A 17,670-nucleotide genomic window follows, 5' to 3' on the forward strand; every position below is an offset into this window, starting at 1 on the left:
AACATTGCAAGGTCTGCAGATAGATGACACCATGGATATCTTATCTGTGAACTCACCTGTGCAGGTGTAAAGCTATTATTCACACAAGTGATGACTAATTCTTATTGTGAAAGTCTGAATTTCTATCCTGAGAAACAGACAAGATGGAACATATGCCTACATTTCAGCTGTCAATAAGTGTATACACAAGGCATAAGGTGCTCTGCTTATCCGTAACTTGAAATACAAGCTAATTCAAGCACAGTAGCAAACTATCAAGAGTACTGCATTTTCTTCACTCTTCTGTAGCAGGAAAAGAAAAAAAAAGTAATTTTGCTCTCAGAAAGCTTTCCTCTACTCAGACATGGTAATACAAGATGTAAGATTTATACTTTTTATATGCGCCAAACATAACCTAAATTGTCTACAGTATATTATCCTCTTACTAGGTGTGAAAATCTTCACAAAGATTTACACTAAAACAACTTAAGCAGAGGGAAATTAATGACTAACTTTATAAAGCAACTTCATACACTTCCAATGGAGAACCAACTTCCAGAGACAGCGAAGTGGTACGCCACTATTGATATTGCTAATGCATTTTTCGCTGTCTTGGACTCCAGCTCATACTGGAGCTCCAACATGTCTGGTACAGCAGCACTCAATGGTGGTGTGACTTCATTCAAGCCACAATAGTCCACTGTCAGTCTCCATTCTCCATCGGATTTACGTACAGGCCAGAGAACTACCTCTCCATAATTGAGATAACTGATTGCACTCTATTTCTCATACTGACACTCAGTCAGGACACACGGACACTTTGAGGAAATGGCAGAGCTGTGAACAGGTAGCTGGATGGATTTGGCTTGTCCATGGAACAACAAGCAACAAGCTGCTGCCTCAAATGAGGGAAACCTGATTCTAAGGAAATGAGAACCACTGGCAAGTGAGTTTACATACCTGACTCTCTAAACTTTCCATCGGCCTTCAGGAAGGATGTACTTTTTACAGGGCTCACTCTTTGATAAAGAGTGTGTAGTGTCCCCATACATATACATATGTTTATTGTATATATATATATTGTATATATATACATGTATTATGTTACCACCCATCTATATAAAAATTGTATGTTCATTTGTGTGCACGCATATATTTCATATAGACCAAACAATTCCCTTTTGTTTTAAGTTTCTGCTGAAGGACAGGATAAAAACCCCAAAGGACAAATGGACTTGTAAAAAACCCTGAAGGACAAATGACCAGAGCACTTATCTATTTTGGAAAGTCAGCAGGAACTACCTGAAAGTCTTGTTAGAGGGTGCCTAAAACCTATTAAAGGTTTTGGCCAAGGGAGATTTAAATAAGATTCTGTAAGCATTTGTAAAAAACAGATGGGGTACCAGCAGATGGGCTGCAACTCTAGTAACAGACCTCCATCTGTCCAGAAACCAGCTCTTCACTCTACAGGTGTGGTACTGCAAGTATAACAAGTCTCAAACGGTAGAAGTATTTCCTGAGAAGCACTTCAATGGCATCCATCATCTGTTTATACCCCTGTCCTCATAAGAGACTTCACAGCAAATTCTTCTCTCCATAAGTGACTAACATTCCAGAGAAAAAGTAACCTATTTAACTGCTGCTTCTTGAAAGCCCTTAACTGCTGCTCAAGTAATATAAAAGATGTTTCCCTTTCCTGAAGTGATGCTGAGCTGAAGATAAGGCTGTTGGAAATTCATTAACATCAACCTCGACAGGATACATCTCATTTTTTTCACCCAGTAACTAAGAATGTCATTTAGGTGATCTAGCAGTAAGGTCCAGACATGAACTATATAAAAAAATATTTGTTGAAATCATTAACAAAAAAACCCACCTGGATAATATAGAAGATAACAGAGCTCTGAGTCACACAGTGCAAACACGGTGATTTCTTCTTCTGCTTAACACCTGCTTGTCCCAAGCACAGAAGCTGTGACAACTAAGGTAATCATTTATCCTCTCAGATTTCAGATCCCTTTTTTCTGCACTTCCCTCCATACTCACACATACAGATATTACTTTAAGACTAAAGCTGTGCATGTTCTCTGCATACACACTCTCAACCAGTAACCAGTTTGCAGGACACACAAAAATCTGAGAGAGCACAGAAAACATGCCATGTACACTTCCATGTTGTGAAACAGATCCATTGCCCAGAAAATGGAAGACAAGCTTTTTAGGAAGGATATTATTCCTTACTGGTTCATTATAGGATAGGATTTCCCAAAATTCTCAGTCATCTGCTGCTGGTATTTTCATACTGCAGTGTTTCTCAAGTTCTTTAATGTCTCTGTTAAATGTATCATTATCAAGGTCTCTAAGCACATTACTTGCCACCATCTTGCAGCAATTGAAAAAAATATTGCTGTTTTTTTTTAAAGCAGATTTTCTTTATCCAACTATCCATAGCTGATCCACTTCCTTCAACTGATAACACACATCAAAATCTACCTATTGTTTGCCCACTAAACTCTTTAGATGTGGTGTGGACCAAGTATTGAGAACAGTACAGCCTCTATGACAATTATCACCAACTAATTTAGCAGCATGTACAGAGATAGCTATCAGTTCAAAGATTCCACACAAAACATGAAGATTTTTGGTCCTGGATGCTTGCTTTTTAAATAAGCTCTTTATGGAGGCCAAAACCTTCCCAAGCAGCTTATACAGTCTTCTTTAAATCCTGCAATTAGGAGGGTTTAGCTCCAGATTAATTAGTAGACAAAGCCACTTGAAGACTTGGAATGCCTATGGTTAGGAAATCATGATCTTGCTCCAAAACATGAGTTGACACAGCACATATGGCTTTGTACCAAAATCATACAAGTTAATCAGAACCTGACCATTTAACCTGAGTCCCTCAGCCTGTCACTCTGCTCACCACACTTCAGAAAAATATATAATTATATACTGCATGATTCAGTACGTGTTTACAAGTGAACAATTGTTAAATTGACTATACTACCCCTTGAACAAATTTCTAATACACACCCAATTTATTATTCATCTTAAATTCAGCGGTTACACATAATTTATTCAGTCCTACAGCCATGATATTTTCCATGTCTTAACTGCCCTCAAAGGTGATATGATTATTAGTCCTTTTCCTGTTAGATGGGAAAGCATGCCATTTCTCTTCCACAAAAGATTCATCTACCTGTTACTGCTGCCCAGCCTTGAATGCTTACTAAACCTATGCCTTCCAAGCCAAGAATGGAATTTGGAGTGTAAGAAAGACCCTCACCACAATGAACATAAGCTTCAGTATCAATTGATACCAACACGAAAAATCTGCGAGAGTGATTTATACAACTCCTCAGTAGACCTTCCACACAAAACAGACTTCCTGATCTATAGTAAAGACAGACAGATAGCCCACGATGTAACAGACTTGATTTAACTTCATACACCAGAATAGAGAAAGAACTCCATCTGATAATTATTATCCTTATAGCACTCCATAATGTTTTGGTACTTGGAGAGATTACAGGACAGGACAAGCTAAGGAAGATGGCATTGCCAACAAAACAGGAAAAACAAGCTAGCAGCAACTCCTCCCATGACATAACACCAAGCCTGCTATCACCAAAAAAATAAGAGTTCAGGGAAGTTTTGCTTTGTCTGGATGATAAACATTCATATTAGTAGAGGACAGAACAAAGAACCATATTACACATTTGGGTTGCACAATAAAGGCAAACTAGCAGAAACTTTTCCTTTACAGGCCTAGAAACTATGAGAGAAAAGCGAGTCACAGCATCATCCCTCTTAATAACATTCCTATGAATAGTAATGGAAAGCTAGACAGACTGAAGACATACACAGATAATGCCCAGGTACAAATTATCTTTGCTGTACTGGAACAGAACCAAGCAGGTGGTCATATTAATCTATGAACCCACTGCCCTAGTGAGGGATTAAGTGAAAGAAGAATAGAAGGATAATATAACAGCACTTGAATCTTTTACTGATGCAGGGGGACCACAGGGAGTTAGGCCAGTTAAAGAAGGTATCAAAATTTGCTGCCTTCTTATTAATTTGATAATTTCATGTACAACAGCTTGACTCTGTAACAGTTATTTCATGGAGACCCAAGAAAACACTAACTACAACCACCTAAAACAAACTGAAACACCAAACCAACACAAAAAAAAAAAAAAAAATTTCCTCCCTTCAAAACCTGAGAGCTCAAGTCTTATACAACACAGTCTGCAAACAACATACCAACTTTCATACCTTACATGCCTGCCTAGAACTTTTAAAAGAATTTAGATTTTCTTCCAGTCCTGAGCATAGTACTTCAATTTTAGTCTTGTAAACTTAAAAAAAAATGGGTATAGTTTAAAAAATATACTATTTTCATTTTCAGTATATAAATGGCGTAAACTTCTAAGAGAAAGTCCTGCTTTTATGAAAAAAAAAAAAATCACAAATCTGTGTCAGAAAAGAGATGGGCAGAACCTCTTCAACTCTTATTCCCATCTTCCATTGCTAAATAAACACTTCGGAAAAGATGTGAAAGAGATTATTTGCTGACACAGCACATGGAAAATTCATAAATGTAATGCTTCAAACAACACAGGGCAGTAATCTGAAACAGATTTCAAAACTTTTGAATGTTTCATAAATAGTTAAAAACATTTTCAAATTTGATACATGTTGTTTCACTATCATGCACTCCCTATAAACTTTGCTTACAAAATACTGAATTTGAATGATAGTTTATCAAACTGGACCTGTTGTACTGGTTTACCTCATCCTGCATACACACTTACCTGAGAAAAAGCAGTACTAACAATCAGTGAGAAGCATCAAGTGTTCACCCTTACAGAAATACCCAGTTTGATATTGAGAAATGAGGTAAGAAGAAACAAAAAGAAAGGAGGGAAGGAACAAAATTCTTCAGTCTTGACATTTAAATCTCAGACACGGGAGAATGTAACGTGTTCTTAGTCCACAGTGGGAAGAGCTATCCACAGATTCCTCACTGTGCAGAAGCACAGAAGCTAGAACCAGGACCTCATCAGACAGTTGAAAGAGAGAACAAAAAGAAAGTATGCTTGCACTAAAGCATATATATACTGTTCCAGCCAAAGAAGAAACACGAAACTTAGAGACAAAGTAGCAGTTAGGAGCACTGGTAACTTTCACACAAGAAAAATAAATTAAAGAATTATTATAGAGGCTAAGCTGGCAAAACTAAGGTATCCTGTGGATCATTACTAATCCATTAGAGAATAAAAGCACTTTTTCCTCAAATAATTGTTTTGAGTGCTTTTATGATTTCGTTTTATGCTACTGGCTCTTTTTCATCCTCATATCTAGAAGCTGAATATTATACCAGTCATTTAGGGGGAAATAAATGCATAGAACCATTCACAGGCTGCATTTTAAAAGGTATAGATTAAAATTCTGAGCTTTGGTAAAAAAATTAACTGAAGGTTAGGTTAGCTGGCAGGTTTTTTTTTTTTTAGTGATTGTCTACAATAATTACTTCTGTAAAAGCAGCTGTAAGACTTTGCCCTTATTTTACACCACCAGTCTACAACAGGGGGGAAGGAAAGAGAAGGAAATCCAAACTTTCCCCATCCAGAAGTCTCATACAATTTACCATTGATCTATATACCCAAGAGCCTGCTGGTCACTAATTAGAGCTTTTGTCACACAGAAAAATTTGAGTTCCACAAATTCTTTGAAAACAGTTTAAAGACATTATACATTGGGGTTCCAAAATTATTATAAAAAGCAATTGCTCTTATTAGATGCATATTACTTCTTAGCACAACCACTGTGTTTTGTTGTTTGTTGGTAGGGTTTTTTAACCGGCATTTATAGCCTGTCATTGAAAATACATCATAAGCCTTGAAATGAATGCTGTGTACATAAAAAGTAAATATATATATATATATATGTATATATATATATAAAAATTATTAAAGTCTAGACAGGTAGTAGTTTCTCTTCCATTTTTCTAAAACCACTGAAGAGGGAAGCAGAACAAACTGATTTTGCATCAGCAGCAGACTTCCCAACCAGCAGTTCATATTATGGTGAAAAGTTAAATTCTGTGATCTTCAGTTCTTTAATATTCTCAAAGCAAAGACAACGGGTGGGAAAGAATCAGTGACAATTAACATGTCTATCAAAGAGTTCAGTTTATGTCAAGCACAAAAATATTTTTTATAACATTGCAAACTATATTCTGCACTGTGCAAGCACCAGGGAAATTTCACATACCACATTAAATTCAATTTGCTGATTCTTTTCTGCTCTCTAACACTGAATAGTTAAAGACAAAAATTCTACCGGTATCTGACAATATGACAAAACTTATGGCTTGGCATTGAAAAAGGCTCTTCTCAAGCTATTTCAGTATGCAAGGCCAAGAAGCACACACAGCACACCAGCAACATGCTGGTATCAACAAAGCAAAGTCTGACATTGAGGCAAGCAAGAACAAAAATAATGTCTCTTATCATTGCAGAATGTCCTTCACTTCTTAAGCAACATGTTTCTCATCTGCAGAAGTAATCAAACTACTTATGCCTCCAGAAGTTGATTTTCGACATGCTTTTTCATGTGATAGCATTTAGAATGACAATTACTTATATAATCCATATTACTATTTTATCAAGTACTTTATTTTCACTTTCCTCCTCAATAACAACTAATACTACAACTGAAACTTCGTGATATCACCAAGATGTTCTTGTCTTTCTCCTCTCTCCCTGAGCAACCGTTTTTACTCTAGAGTTGCATAAATGAAAATTAATTCCCTTCACTACTTGACTATCCACCATTTAATCCCTCCATAGCAGTCCGAAGAAAAGGGAATAAAGATTTCATGACAGAAAGGATGAAAGAACAAGCAAGGGACTTCAGCTTGAACCAGATAGCTACACATTTACATTTCTTCAGCTAGGTGGAAACTTCTCCCTTCTTCTAGGTTTTTCTCTGAACAGGAAGTCAGTTCATGTGGACACACATAAACTTCAGATGTAGAACACAAAAGATTTTTTTATCAGGCGGTTGTTTTTTTTGTTTGTTTGTGTTTGGTTTTTTTTGTTGTTTTTTTTTTTTTAAAGGATTAAACAAGTTCTTAGTTTGGAAGAGTTTCCCACTTCTTTTGGTATTTAGAAACCTAAGCAATGTTTGATACAAGAAGTAGTGTACTTGTATCAGGCTTCCTCTCCAATCCCCTTTCCTGGCAATAAGCAGTTTACTGAGTTCCCGAGCTAACAGTTAGAGCTGCACAGTCAAATCTAATAGTCACCTCTCTAATCCCTTTCTGAACACATTTACACTTTCACCGCACATGACATTTTGCTCCAGTAACGTGGATGTAATTAAGTAGTTCACAAAGAGTATTTTCTTTTGTTTGCTGTGAAAACAGTAACTTATTTCTCAAATTTCCCTAGAGAAGAACACATTGAATGAAGGATGCAGTCATGTCTCAAAGTCGCCTGACTTTTATCAACCACCACTAAATGTCTGCAGCTACCAAAAATAACAGAAAATGTTTTCTTCCAACAAATCCAAACAATTTTCCATCATACTAAATATTTTCTCAGTTGAAAACACTGCATGCAAATAAAATATTACTAAAACATCTTTAGGATTTTCCTTAGTATTTTGAGACAAAACAACAAAAAGTAGGCTTAAGGTTTTCTTCCTTTACCTAGCGTATTCTCAAACACACAGAGGACAGAACTCTAGGAAAAACTGTTCTTACTGAAACAGTTTGCCAATAGATTAAAACAAACGTTAGTGCTAATGTGATACAATGGTATCAAAAATACTCTGAAAACAAACAAGAATTTAAAAAAAAAAGAAACCCACATAATTTTTAGAATGCATCACACTTCTCAAACACCCAAGTCTTGTACCCATCATAGTGAGCACACCATTTAAATCTAACATAAAGGAGCTTTACACAGGTATTTCAGTAATTCAGTTCTATGTGTTAGCCCACGTGCTTAAAGCTCCAGGCTGATTGGGCTGTTCCATACATGCGATAACCTCACTCCAAAGCCACTTAATAAATGAGTCTATATAGCTGATGAAACAAATTTTCAGCACTGCCAGCTAGCAAATCTTTATAATCAGATAATCTTCAAATTCTTTATTAAGGTCATTCAAGGGATTCAATAACAGGCAAAATGAAAAATTAAGCTGTACAAAATGTAAGGTTCTTGAATATGAGCTTGTTTTACTAAGCACGTATATTTGTCAGATAAACAGTATCAGAAGAAACCTCTTTCAGGAAATCTAAGTCTAAAGTTTTGGCATTTCCTCAAAAATTTCTTACAGTTCTTATTAAATGGATCATTATAGCAGACTTCCCAGGCAGATTTCTTATTTTCAGAGTCGAATAGCCTTACAAATAAAAGGGGCAAGAAGGCAAACAGTTCTAAAAACACTACAAAAAACGCAAGAAAAAAACTCAAATAAAATACAAAAAAACACATCAGATAATTATTAACCCTTGAAGGCCTTAAATATGACCAATAAGCTGGGAACACCAAAAGCACTTGCAGCTTTGAAGGTTTGAAAATTCATACCTTTATGAGGAAGAAACCTCTGCGCACAGAGGCCTCAACCACCAGGTCATGAGATAAGGACATTCTAGTAAAACCCATAAACCTGAACTAGAGGGAACTAAAGGTATCCCAGCACACCTTGAATAAGCCCAACCTTTTTTTCTCCCTCCCTTCTCTTCTCCACCTTCCTTTTTGCCCAAACTGTTTGCTCTGCCAAAAAATATAATTTTCTAACACCATTTTCACAAGCTAGACCTTATAGGTCCAAGTTTTCCAGGTGCTGTGTGGGTATTCTAGCTACCTTGTAAAAGAATTCCTTCCTTTTTCAGATACAAGCCATTTAACAGCTCACAACTGCTATTCCTGTGCAGAACAGTTTCTTCATTTACGGACATACAGATATATGCCGCATTGTCTATTTTAATGTTACCTACCAATAAGGATGTCAACAGCATGCGTATTCCACTTGCATCCTACTCAAATTTCCAGTGAAGTTAGTAGGGAGATCCGCATCATTCTTCAGGGTGTCTCAATTCAGATGCCAAACACCAGCATGCAAAAATGTCAACATTATTTTTATGGAAAAATATCATCAAAATCATAGTTTTCCCTAGACTGCAACTTTTTTTAATATTTCAGTGGATTCATTAGATGTGCTGTTATTTGTTGCTGCCACTTTTTGTACAATTTTCTAGCACTGATTAATAAGCTGAATTTTTCTTCAAGTGTTTCGGAAGCTCTCTCTCTAATGGTTAAGAGGAAATTCCTTCAAATGCAGGACCACTGGTCTAAGAACAGAGAAGAGATGACTGAAGATACACAAAACCTCTGAAAGACAGAATCTATGAAGGCTGGACATCTCTATCCTCCTTTAAGATAAATCCTTTACTGAAAAGTGCAGAGGGAGCATATGGACAAATAAATTTCTGATTAATGCATGCATTTAGGTAGTACTCTCTTATTTCCTAAATGTCAAAGTAATGTGAAAAAGTCCAATATTGAGACTAACAGAAGATGAAAGCAAGCCAGCTTCAGAAGAACAAACAAAAATTACACCTCAATCATTGAAAAATAGTTAAAACACACTAAGGCACTTGAAAGAAATACCATAAGAAAACCTCTGAAGGAGAAAGCAGTATTTATCACCTGTTGAAATATCCCATTTAAGGAAGTTACACATAGTCTTTAATTAGGCTGCTGGAGGGATAACTCTCCATAAACCTAACCACACAATTGTCCAGTCAGCGACATAAACTGCAGAGATGTCTCTCAAAGTAACACGTGTGCTGTTACTCACTAACATTAAAAAGCAAAGAATTAAAGCAGCACTTGTACAGCCATATCAACCATTTGCTTGCCTGGGATTCAAACTCCCACATTAATTCATTGAAGGCAAATACAACTTTGCCTTGACTTGGAAAAAGAGAGCTATTATTTCACTGACCATAATCCTAAGCACTAGGAGGGGATTTTCCACTTACTAATTTTACAGCAAGGATACTAAAAGGCAAAACTCCTGCTCCATTTCCCTTCTCTAAGTTTTGTTTTTGTTGAAACACTAAATCAGGTGAAGAGAGAAATGGCCAAAATCAGTAATAATATACTATTGCACTTGATGAATTATGGTGAGAGAAGAAAAATGAGCAAGATGCTTTACAGCACTGATACTCTGATGAGGAAAATAGGTAGAAAAGTTATATAAAGTTTGACTATCTATGTATGGTTAAAATTCCAAATGCTCCACTTTTTTGCCTCTCTATTGCTCAAGGCAATATGCAAGTCCAAATCTTTCATGATTTAAACCAGGCATGACTTTGCTAGGAAGCACTTTTTCTAACAGCTGAAGTTTCAAACTTTAATTTAGCTCTCTGTTTAGTCCATGTAATCTTTTAAAATTACAATATATAGAAGTGGTTAGCAGCAAAAGTCAACAGTCCCATCAAGGAAGATGGCACACATTTAACACCAAATAAGGTTGCTTACAAGTTCAAGATTTTGTGGTTAATATTTCCACAGAAATGTTCTACAGGGTCTCTGAAAAACTGCTTTGCAACAGATATAGTTTTATGAGTCAAGTCCCATTACCTTTCCCTGGTGACCTTAAGAATGCCCGGGAACCACCTGCGTCACGGGTTCATTGGGGTGGTTTTTTATCTCCCCTATCTAGCCATTCAGGTCTATATGAAAATTAGAAAACACAGTAAAATATAAACACACCATTGAGATGGATGCTAAAGAAATTAACATTAAAAAGGAAAAAATCCTCATCAGAAACATAAAGTTAATCACTGGGAACCAATTCCCCTGTGCAAACAGGGAGCTGCAAATGAGAGTGTCTATAACCCCTGAGATGATGAGATAAGCCATGTTCTGTCCATACTCAGTAATAACTTAGAAAACCTTTGCACTCAGTTCCTCAGGTTTTTTCTCTAACAGGTTTTGAGGGCCTGCCCACCACATGAGCACAACACTGGCTATTACATGAATAAAAACAGACTATAGGATACACACTAGACTCAGAGAAGCTGACATCTCCAAGCATGTAACTTTACTATGAAAGTTATTTTCACTAACAAACCTTTATGACTTTCAACATCTACTCTAAAATAGCATTTTAAGTTGACAAAAATGCAACAATTTGCAATACACTGGCATAACTATGCTATTACAACGAACTAGTGTGGTCAGTTTTATACAGCACACAGTATGGTGCTAGGATTCCAATACACGAGGACATCCTGGAACATGCAAGGAAGACTACGGTCATCTGGCTGCTGGAGAACATCAGCTGCACCTACATGCATATACAGATGAAGCCAAAACAGCTTTTACAGCTGTTGTGAAACTGGAATATGAAACACAGGAGAACCCAGTATTTCTACTGATTTATCGAGTTAGAGTTCAGCATTCATTATGATGAAAAGCACATTCTGCCTTCAAAAAATGAGGTATTTGTATGATCTAACAGCATTCTACCCTTGAGAAATTATATAGCAAGGAACAAAACCAGATTTCCAGGAAAGAGCCTCTGCTTAAGTTCTTTTACTTGAGAAATAAACAGGAGTGTTTCCTAATAAATTTAGCATCAATTTCAAGTTTACAGCACAAATACAAGCTGCAACAGTGTTGTTTAAGAGAAGTCACCCAAGTAGCCTTTCAGCTCAAGGGCTTTTTTTCTAAATAAAACAGACTTCATATACACCACTTCCGAGGTACCTCTCCACATGTGCCTGAAACCAAGTACCTACACAACATACAAATAGTCAGAGAAGATGCCAATATCACATGCAAACCATTTTCAGATTCACTTTCAAAAATTTCAGCAAGCTCTACAGGATGTTCTGTCCCATATTTCTCCCACAGATATAAGCTCTCCTTAGTAAGACAATTTTCAAGAAACAAACAAATAAAAAGATCTAGCCAGAGTTGGATAAAGAAAGTACATAACTCCAGCAAACCATATCCTACCTCCGACCAAGTAAAAGCACAGAGAAATTAAAAGTCTCAAAGTCTCCTAAAAAAAAGTGGGGGTTTTAGACAGCATCAGATTAATTTATAAAAAGGTTTGTGTTCAATTCCAAACTTGTGCACTTAAATTTTCATTATTCTGCAGTCGGTCAATTCTTCCCCCCCGCTTTACTTTTAGCTACAAAACAGGAGATAAACCTTCCCTTCCTTTTCCAAGGGCCCCATATCACCTAATTTAATGTCTGACTGAAGCACGAACTATGAACTGGCACAACACCTAGTCCTAAATCTGACATTACCCTATCATCTACAAATCCTAAACACTTAATGTCTGGCAAAACTACAGTATTCCCAATAAATACCACCAATCAAAAATCAGTCTTAATACTGGGTCTCCTTTAATTCTTGACATATTACATGCAGACATTTCTGTGGCTCATTAAATTTACACATAAAAGATAAAAAACAACAGATGAAACCCTGAGAACAAAGCCTTCTCACCTCTGTTACTCTTCCTACAGAGAGTCATAACTGGAGCAGATCTCTATCCTGGAAATTGGATTTCAAATTTACAAGGCATATCGTTGTCCCAAGGCGGCCTACTCAATTCATTGCCTTTTATGAAAACATTTTTAATAGATAATGATGCACAAAGAATACGCCTAGTTCCTCAATAGGTATTTAACTGGCCCAGGAGAAAGAGAAGCCCGGACAAAATGAAAACGGCACCAAAGAGTCACCTTCTGCCCTTCCCATCTGTAAATGCCAGCTTCATTCTCCGTACTTCAGGAGGAGGTGGGGCTGGGAAACAGTTCTTTCTGAAGTTCCACCCTTCTTTACAGATGCACAGATTTCATTAATAGTTAACTGGTGACATACAAGATTAACTTACTCTGGTATTCGTAGCCTTCCATCCACGCTTGTCCCATGGTAAGCAACAGCCCAGGGCAACTGCTTACAAATATTTTCTGCACCATGACACAGTACCCCAAGACTTGCTTTTCAATCTCTTTGTCCCACTAACTAGCTCATTTCAAAACAGCAAAACTCCAGTCAATTCTTCTGCAAGCAAAAGGAAAAAAAGGGTGACTGACAGGCTGTTGGGCTGATAACCAACACTCCCTCTCAAGGGTCCAAAATGCAGCAGCCAGATCAATACTTACATGTTCTTCAGTTTAACAGACTCTGGTGAACTCACTTTGAGTTTCACCATCAGTAGACTACAGGTTCTAGGCTTGTCACACAAGTAAATTGGAAAGCTCTTCAAAAGAAAACCACTCCCCTTAAAGAGCTGACCTTACTCTTGTTCAAGTTAATGTCTTGACAGGTGCTCTGGAACAACCACCAGAGAGACTCTCAAGTGTAAGGTCTCCTTAACTGTGAAGAACTTTAAACAAGAGAATGCCTATAATAACAAGGCCCTCTGGGCCATACTGTCATGTGTTTCAACATATAAATATTTGAAGCCATTTAACATCCAGCAGTATTCAGAGACTTCAGTGATAAAGAGCTTTGTGAAACTGACTGGCACTTCAACAATAAACTCCATTTAAGAGTCTGCCCAATCTGTCTAATTGCTTACCTCTCTTGCAGGAATAGCATGCCATTAAGGTTTGTTGATTAAGATTTGAAGGTACTTTGAAGATTTACTGTACTATACAACCACTAATTATTATTGTTCATACCTCCATTTGGTTGGGAGAAAAATAGCTATGTGCCAAACAATTTCTCTTCCACATGTAAAAATAAAAATGTTTGCTCTGCTGTGCTCTTTAAAAAGTAAACAGATAATAGACTGCATTTCAGTAAAATATAGCCCTTCTTTGAGATACTCACTTTATAAGAACTATACAGCTGAAAAAGATCCTACCACAAAGGATAAAAAGCAAAGGAACACAACAAGTTTCTTCCCATTGGAATAAGCAAACGCAACATTTGTGCCTTGGGAACTTCCCACTCACAGGAATGCAATCTCCTCCCTTTCCTAGGCTTCTTCACTACTTCCCTTCAAGGCATCCAAAATGACAATGCTACACACAAGTTATCACAGGCTTGTGATGACCAGTGGCAGGGATTATTTACCGCTCATCCACACAGCCCGTTTTTACTTTCAAGGGCCTGTGAAGCTGTGAATAGACTCCTGGATCGCATCCTCTCCATAGGCTCTCTTACTTATCCTGATGAAAATACATGCCGTGCACTCACTCATTCCTTAATATTCAGCTCATCCTTCTCATAGATGCTTCCTTGTTTCATGCGTGCTCTTCCATCCACTCAAGTGTCCTTGAGCCTGTGGTTCTCAAAGCCTCCAATTCCACTCAACAATAGTCTCAGAATAAAGAGATTTTTTTTTTTTAATTAAGCTGTTATAACAACACCCCGTCATGCAGCCTGTCTCCTTTTACATCTGGTATATTCAAAAGTATTTACTTTTATTATATCTTTAACTTGAAAAAACAACCAACCACACTCTGAAGAGAAAAAAAATCATTACAAAAACCTTAATGTAAAGAAGGTTCAATTTTTTTATCACGCACGAGCAAAAGAAAAGTCCCATTATGGAAAAAATACATTTCATGGTTTTTTCTAGTCACCTGACAGGATTGTTAGGTTAAAAAGGAGTAATAAAATATCTTTAAAAGTTAGATTGCATATTTTTCTCTCTCTTAGTGTCATTGACTTCTTTCTTTAAATTGTTGCTTATATTTTAAAGCTGTTTATGGAAAGACATGCCTGTTGCCAAAAAGACACTCCAAGTGAAACACATATGCTCCATGTGAAAGCTGAATAGATAGGTACATTTGATAGCATTAGGAGTGGTAGCAAATTCTCTTGTAACTGCACTACCATAAGATTCTATAACTAGATTTACTCTTTCCTCATCGGTATTTCTTGCACAAGAACCAAATTATTTAAGTTGTTTTCCTATTTGTATCTCTATCCTGATTGATTCTAACTCTTGCAGAAATACCTTTAAAACATATTTCTGGTCATCCAAACACAGACTTGCACAGGCAAGTCAGAGGTCTGGTGTTTAATTTGAACACAGGAAGCAGTCCTGCTCTGGAAACATTACTTTGGGTATTAAAGGTCATCAATTCACTAACCTGAGCCCAAACAAATGACCTGGGAGTCATGACACCTCCAAAAATACATATTCAATGACTGCCTTCTCACATGAAGTTAAGCCCCCAGGAAAATGTCTGTGTATTCTGACTCAGTTTTGCTGTACAGTTTCATAAAACACGTTCTCTTCCCTGAAAAGGCTTCATGAACTGATCTTGGTTACTGCCCCGGCTAGTTCCACATGCAAAGGCTTTCATATTCCTTTCTCCAAAACTCACACCTTAATAAGATGGCTAGACACAGATTACCTGCAACCAACCTTACAGTTTCTATGTCCTACATTTACTTCTGATCCTAAACCGGTTCCCAAATGTTTCCCTAGTAAACAGGAGGGGTACAGAACAGCTCCTGGCAGTTCCCTATGAAGTCACTGCCTTTGTTGTTTTAAACATGCAATTTAAAGAGAATGACACAATCTAGAATATGAGAGAGATTATCCTGCGGTCTGCGGAGGTGTCGATTGCTGGAAGACAAAAAGCCAATGAAACCTACGCTATTTCTCATCGCCGGCCGACAGATTTATACTTCGTTTCTGCTCCTCCAAAAACGTTAATAAGGAAAAAAGTTTTCCCCTCTGTTAAGAAGTCCAGGGGTGGGGGAAGCTGCTTTGTTTGGCTGGCGCAAGCAAAAAGCCTAGCCCTTCTCCGCCGGTAGAAGCGTGTCCCGCTGCTGCCGAGAGCCCAGGTGGACCCTCGGGGACCCGGGCAGGCGATCCAGCGGGAGCACTAACACCACCCGCCGCTCCCTGCGGCCTTTCTCTCCCTCTCCCGCACCTTGCCGCCGGCACCCCCGCCACCCTGCGAGAAGCGGGGCCAGGCGGTCAAACATCCACCGGCGGCCATCCCTCCCTCGGGGACAGACCTTTTCTCTGGAGGCCGCCGCCAGGCTCTCCCCTGACCTGGGAGCGGCTGCGCCGGGCTCTCCGGGAGCCACGAACCTACCACCGCTCCAGAGCCGCCGATCGCGCACGGAGGGAGGCAGTGGAGAACCCAGGAGCCCGAGGAGCCCGAAGCTTCGACCTCCCGCGTAGCAAAGCTGTGCTCGGCCCCTGCCAGGGAGCGCGGACAGGCAGGCAGGGAGCGCGGAGCAGCATCTCCCGCCCCGCCGGCCGCCAGCCCCGCCGCGGAGGGGACGGGAGGGGTGGTGCTCCCCGCCCCGCGGCTCCCTCCCTCCTCCGTGCTTCCATCCCTCCTTCCTGCTGTGCACGGCCGGCCCTCCGCCAGCAGCCGCCCCTCCGAGCGCCCCGGTACCCACCGAGGCCACCCGGCCTCGCCGGCCCAGCCCTGCCCTGCCGCTGCCCGCTCCGCTCCACGTCTCTCCGCCGGTCGCTGCCCCTCGGGGCCGCCAGCAGCGAGGGAAGGCGGGCACACACCGCCCACGGCCGACGCGCCCTCCTTTTTTCCTCCCTCCTCCCCCTGAGGCGGAGGGGTAGATGCTGACACACGCCCGGCTCCGCCCGCTCCCGCAGTGCCCGGTCTAAGCCGGCCCCGGCCCCTTCCCGCCCTGCCTCGAAAGTCACTCGTGGGGTAGAACGTCAGTCCTGGTGTCGGCAGCCTGTTCTTGGCCCCAAAGGCGTTTGGTTTGGTTTGGTTTGGTTTCCTCGGGGGTGATCTTACTTCTGGCTGCTCTCCATCCTTGCAAGTCTTGGTCCTCAAACTTAAACAAAAGCCGTAAAGGCAAAGCTTTCAAATGAGGGCCATTGTTTGTAGCCTGTGAGACAAACTGCGGTGAAGAAAAGGTCCACTTGATGATGTGAAAAGTTGATTTTTATTTTTTAATTTTTTTTTAATAAGGCTCCTTTTTCTCTTATGGATGGGAAATCCACTGTGGGGACCTGCTGCTCACCTATGCAGTGGGGCTGGAGCCTCTCCGGTGGGTTCCTCTAGGGTTTCTGCAGTAGCTCCCTCCTGTGTGGAGACAAGACTATGAAAGAAAATAGTCACACGATAGGAGAAGTACTTTTAGTTGCAAAGAATACTGCCCCCACATGTGTGCCCCCGAATTCAGGCTATGTGAAAATGGACGATTTCAGAATTATGTTCTGGAAGAGTAATTCCTACTTTAAATAAATAAATAAAATTTTGTGGAAACAGTTGCTTTAGAAACAATAAGAAATGTTTGGCTGTAACTGTTTCATAACTAAATACCTAACTAAAGTATTAAGGACTCGGCATGAAAGTGACTCTACCATAACTAATCGTGTCAGTGATTTTGTGTAAGTCATAACAAAAATAAAGATGATGTGTAGAACTAATTTACATTGTAAGAGGCTACAGTAACCTGAGATGTTGTTAGTTATGTAATTTAAATATAATTTTCTTGTACTACAAGTTCCCTAAGTTGATAAATATCTACTTTTATTTTAAGGTGAACTGGGTATATTGTATCAATGTTTCCAACAAGAGCTCATTTTGTTCTCTTTATGTTTATGCATTCCATGGCAAGGGCCCACCTCCTCATTCTGCATGTTAGTGTCTTACTGAAATAAGAGGGGTTTTTATAGATGTTAATGATC

General features: G+C 39.1%; 1 protein-coding gene across 7 annotated transcripts in view; it reads right to left on the reverse strand.

The window, feature by feature from the left end:
* PTPN13 (protein tyrosine phosphatase non-receptor type 13) overlaps nt 1-16,515 on the reverse strand; it is a 125,129-nt gene extending 108,614 nt beyond the window's left edge. For 6 of the 7 annotated variants that reach the window (XM_050327367.1, XM_050327368.1, XM_050327366.1 and 3 more), the window contains exon 1: nt 16,097-16,201. The gene's annotated coding sequence lies outside the window, so the exon portion shown is untranslated. Of the gene's footprint in view, nt 1-16,096; nt 16,202-16,409 lie in introns of those variants that run through there. The other variant, XM_050327365.1, reaches the window with a different exon arrangement.
* Between the last annotated feature and the right edge of the window lie 1,155 nt (nt 16,516-17,670).

The sequence above is a fragment of the Myiozetetes cayanensis genome, unplaced genomic scaffold (genome assembly GCF_022539395.1).
Source record: "Myiozetetes cayanensis isolate MyiCay16 unplaced genomic scaffold, myiCay2020 scf33, whole genome shotgun sequence".
In the NCBI taxonomy this organism is placed as follows: Eukaryota; Metazoa; Chordata; class Aves; order Passeriformes; family Tyrannidae; genus Myiozetetes; species Myiozetetes cayanensis.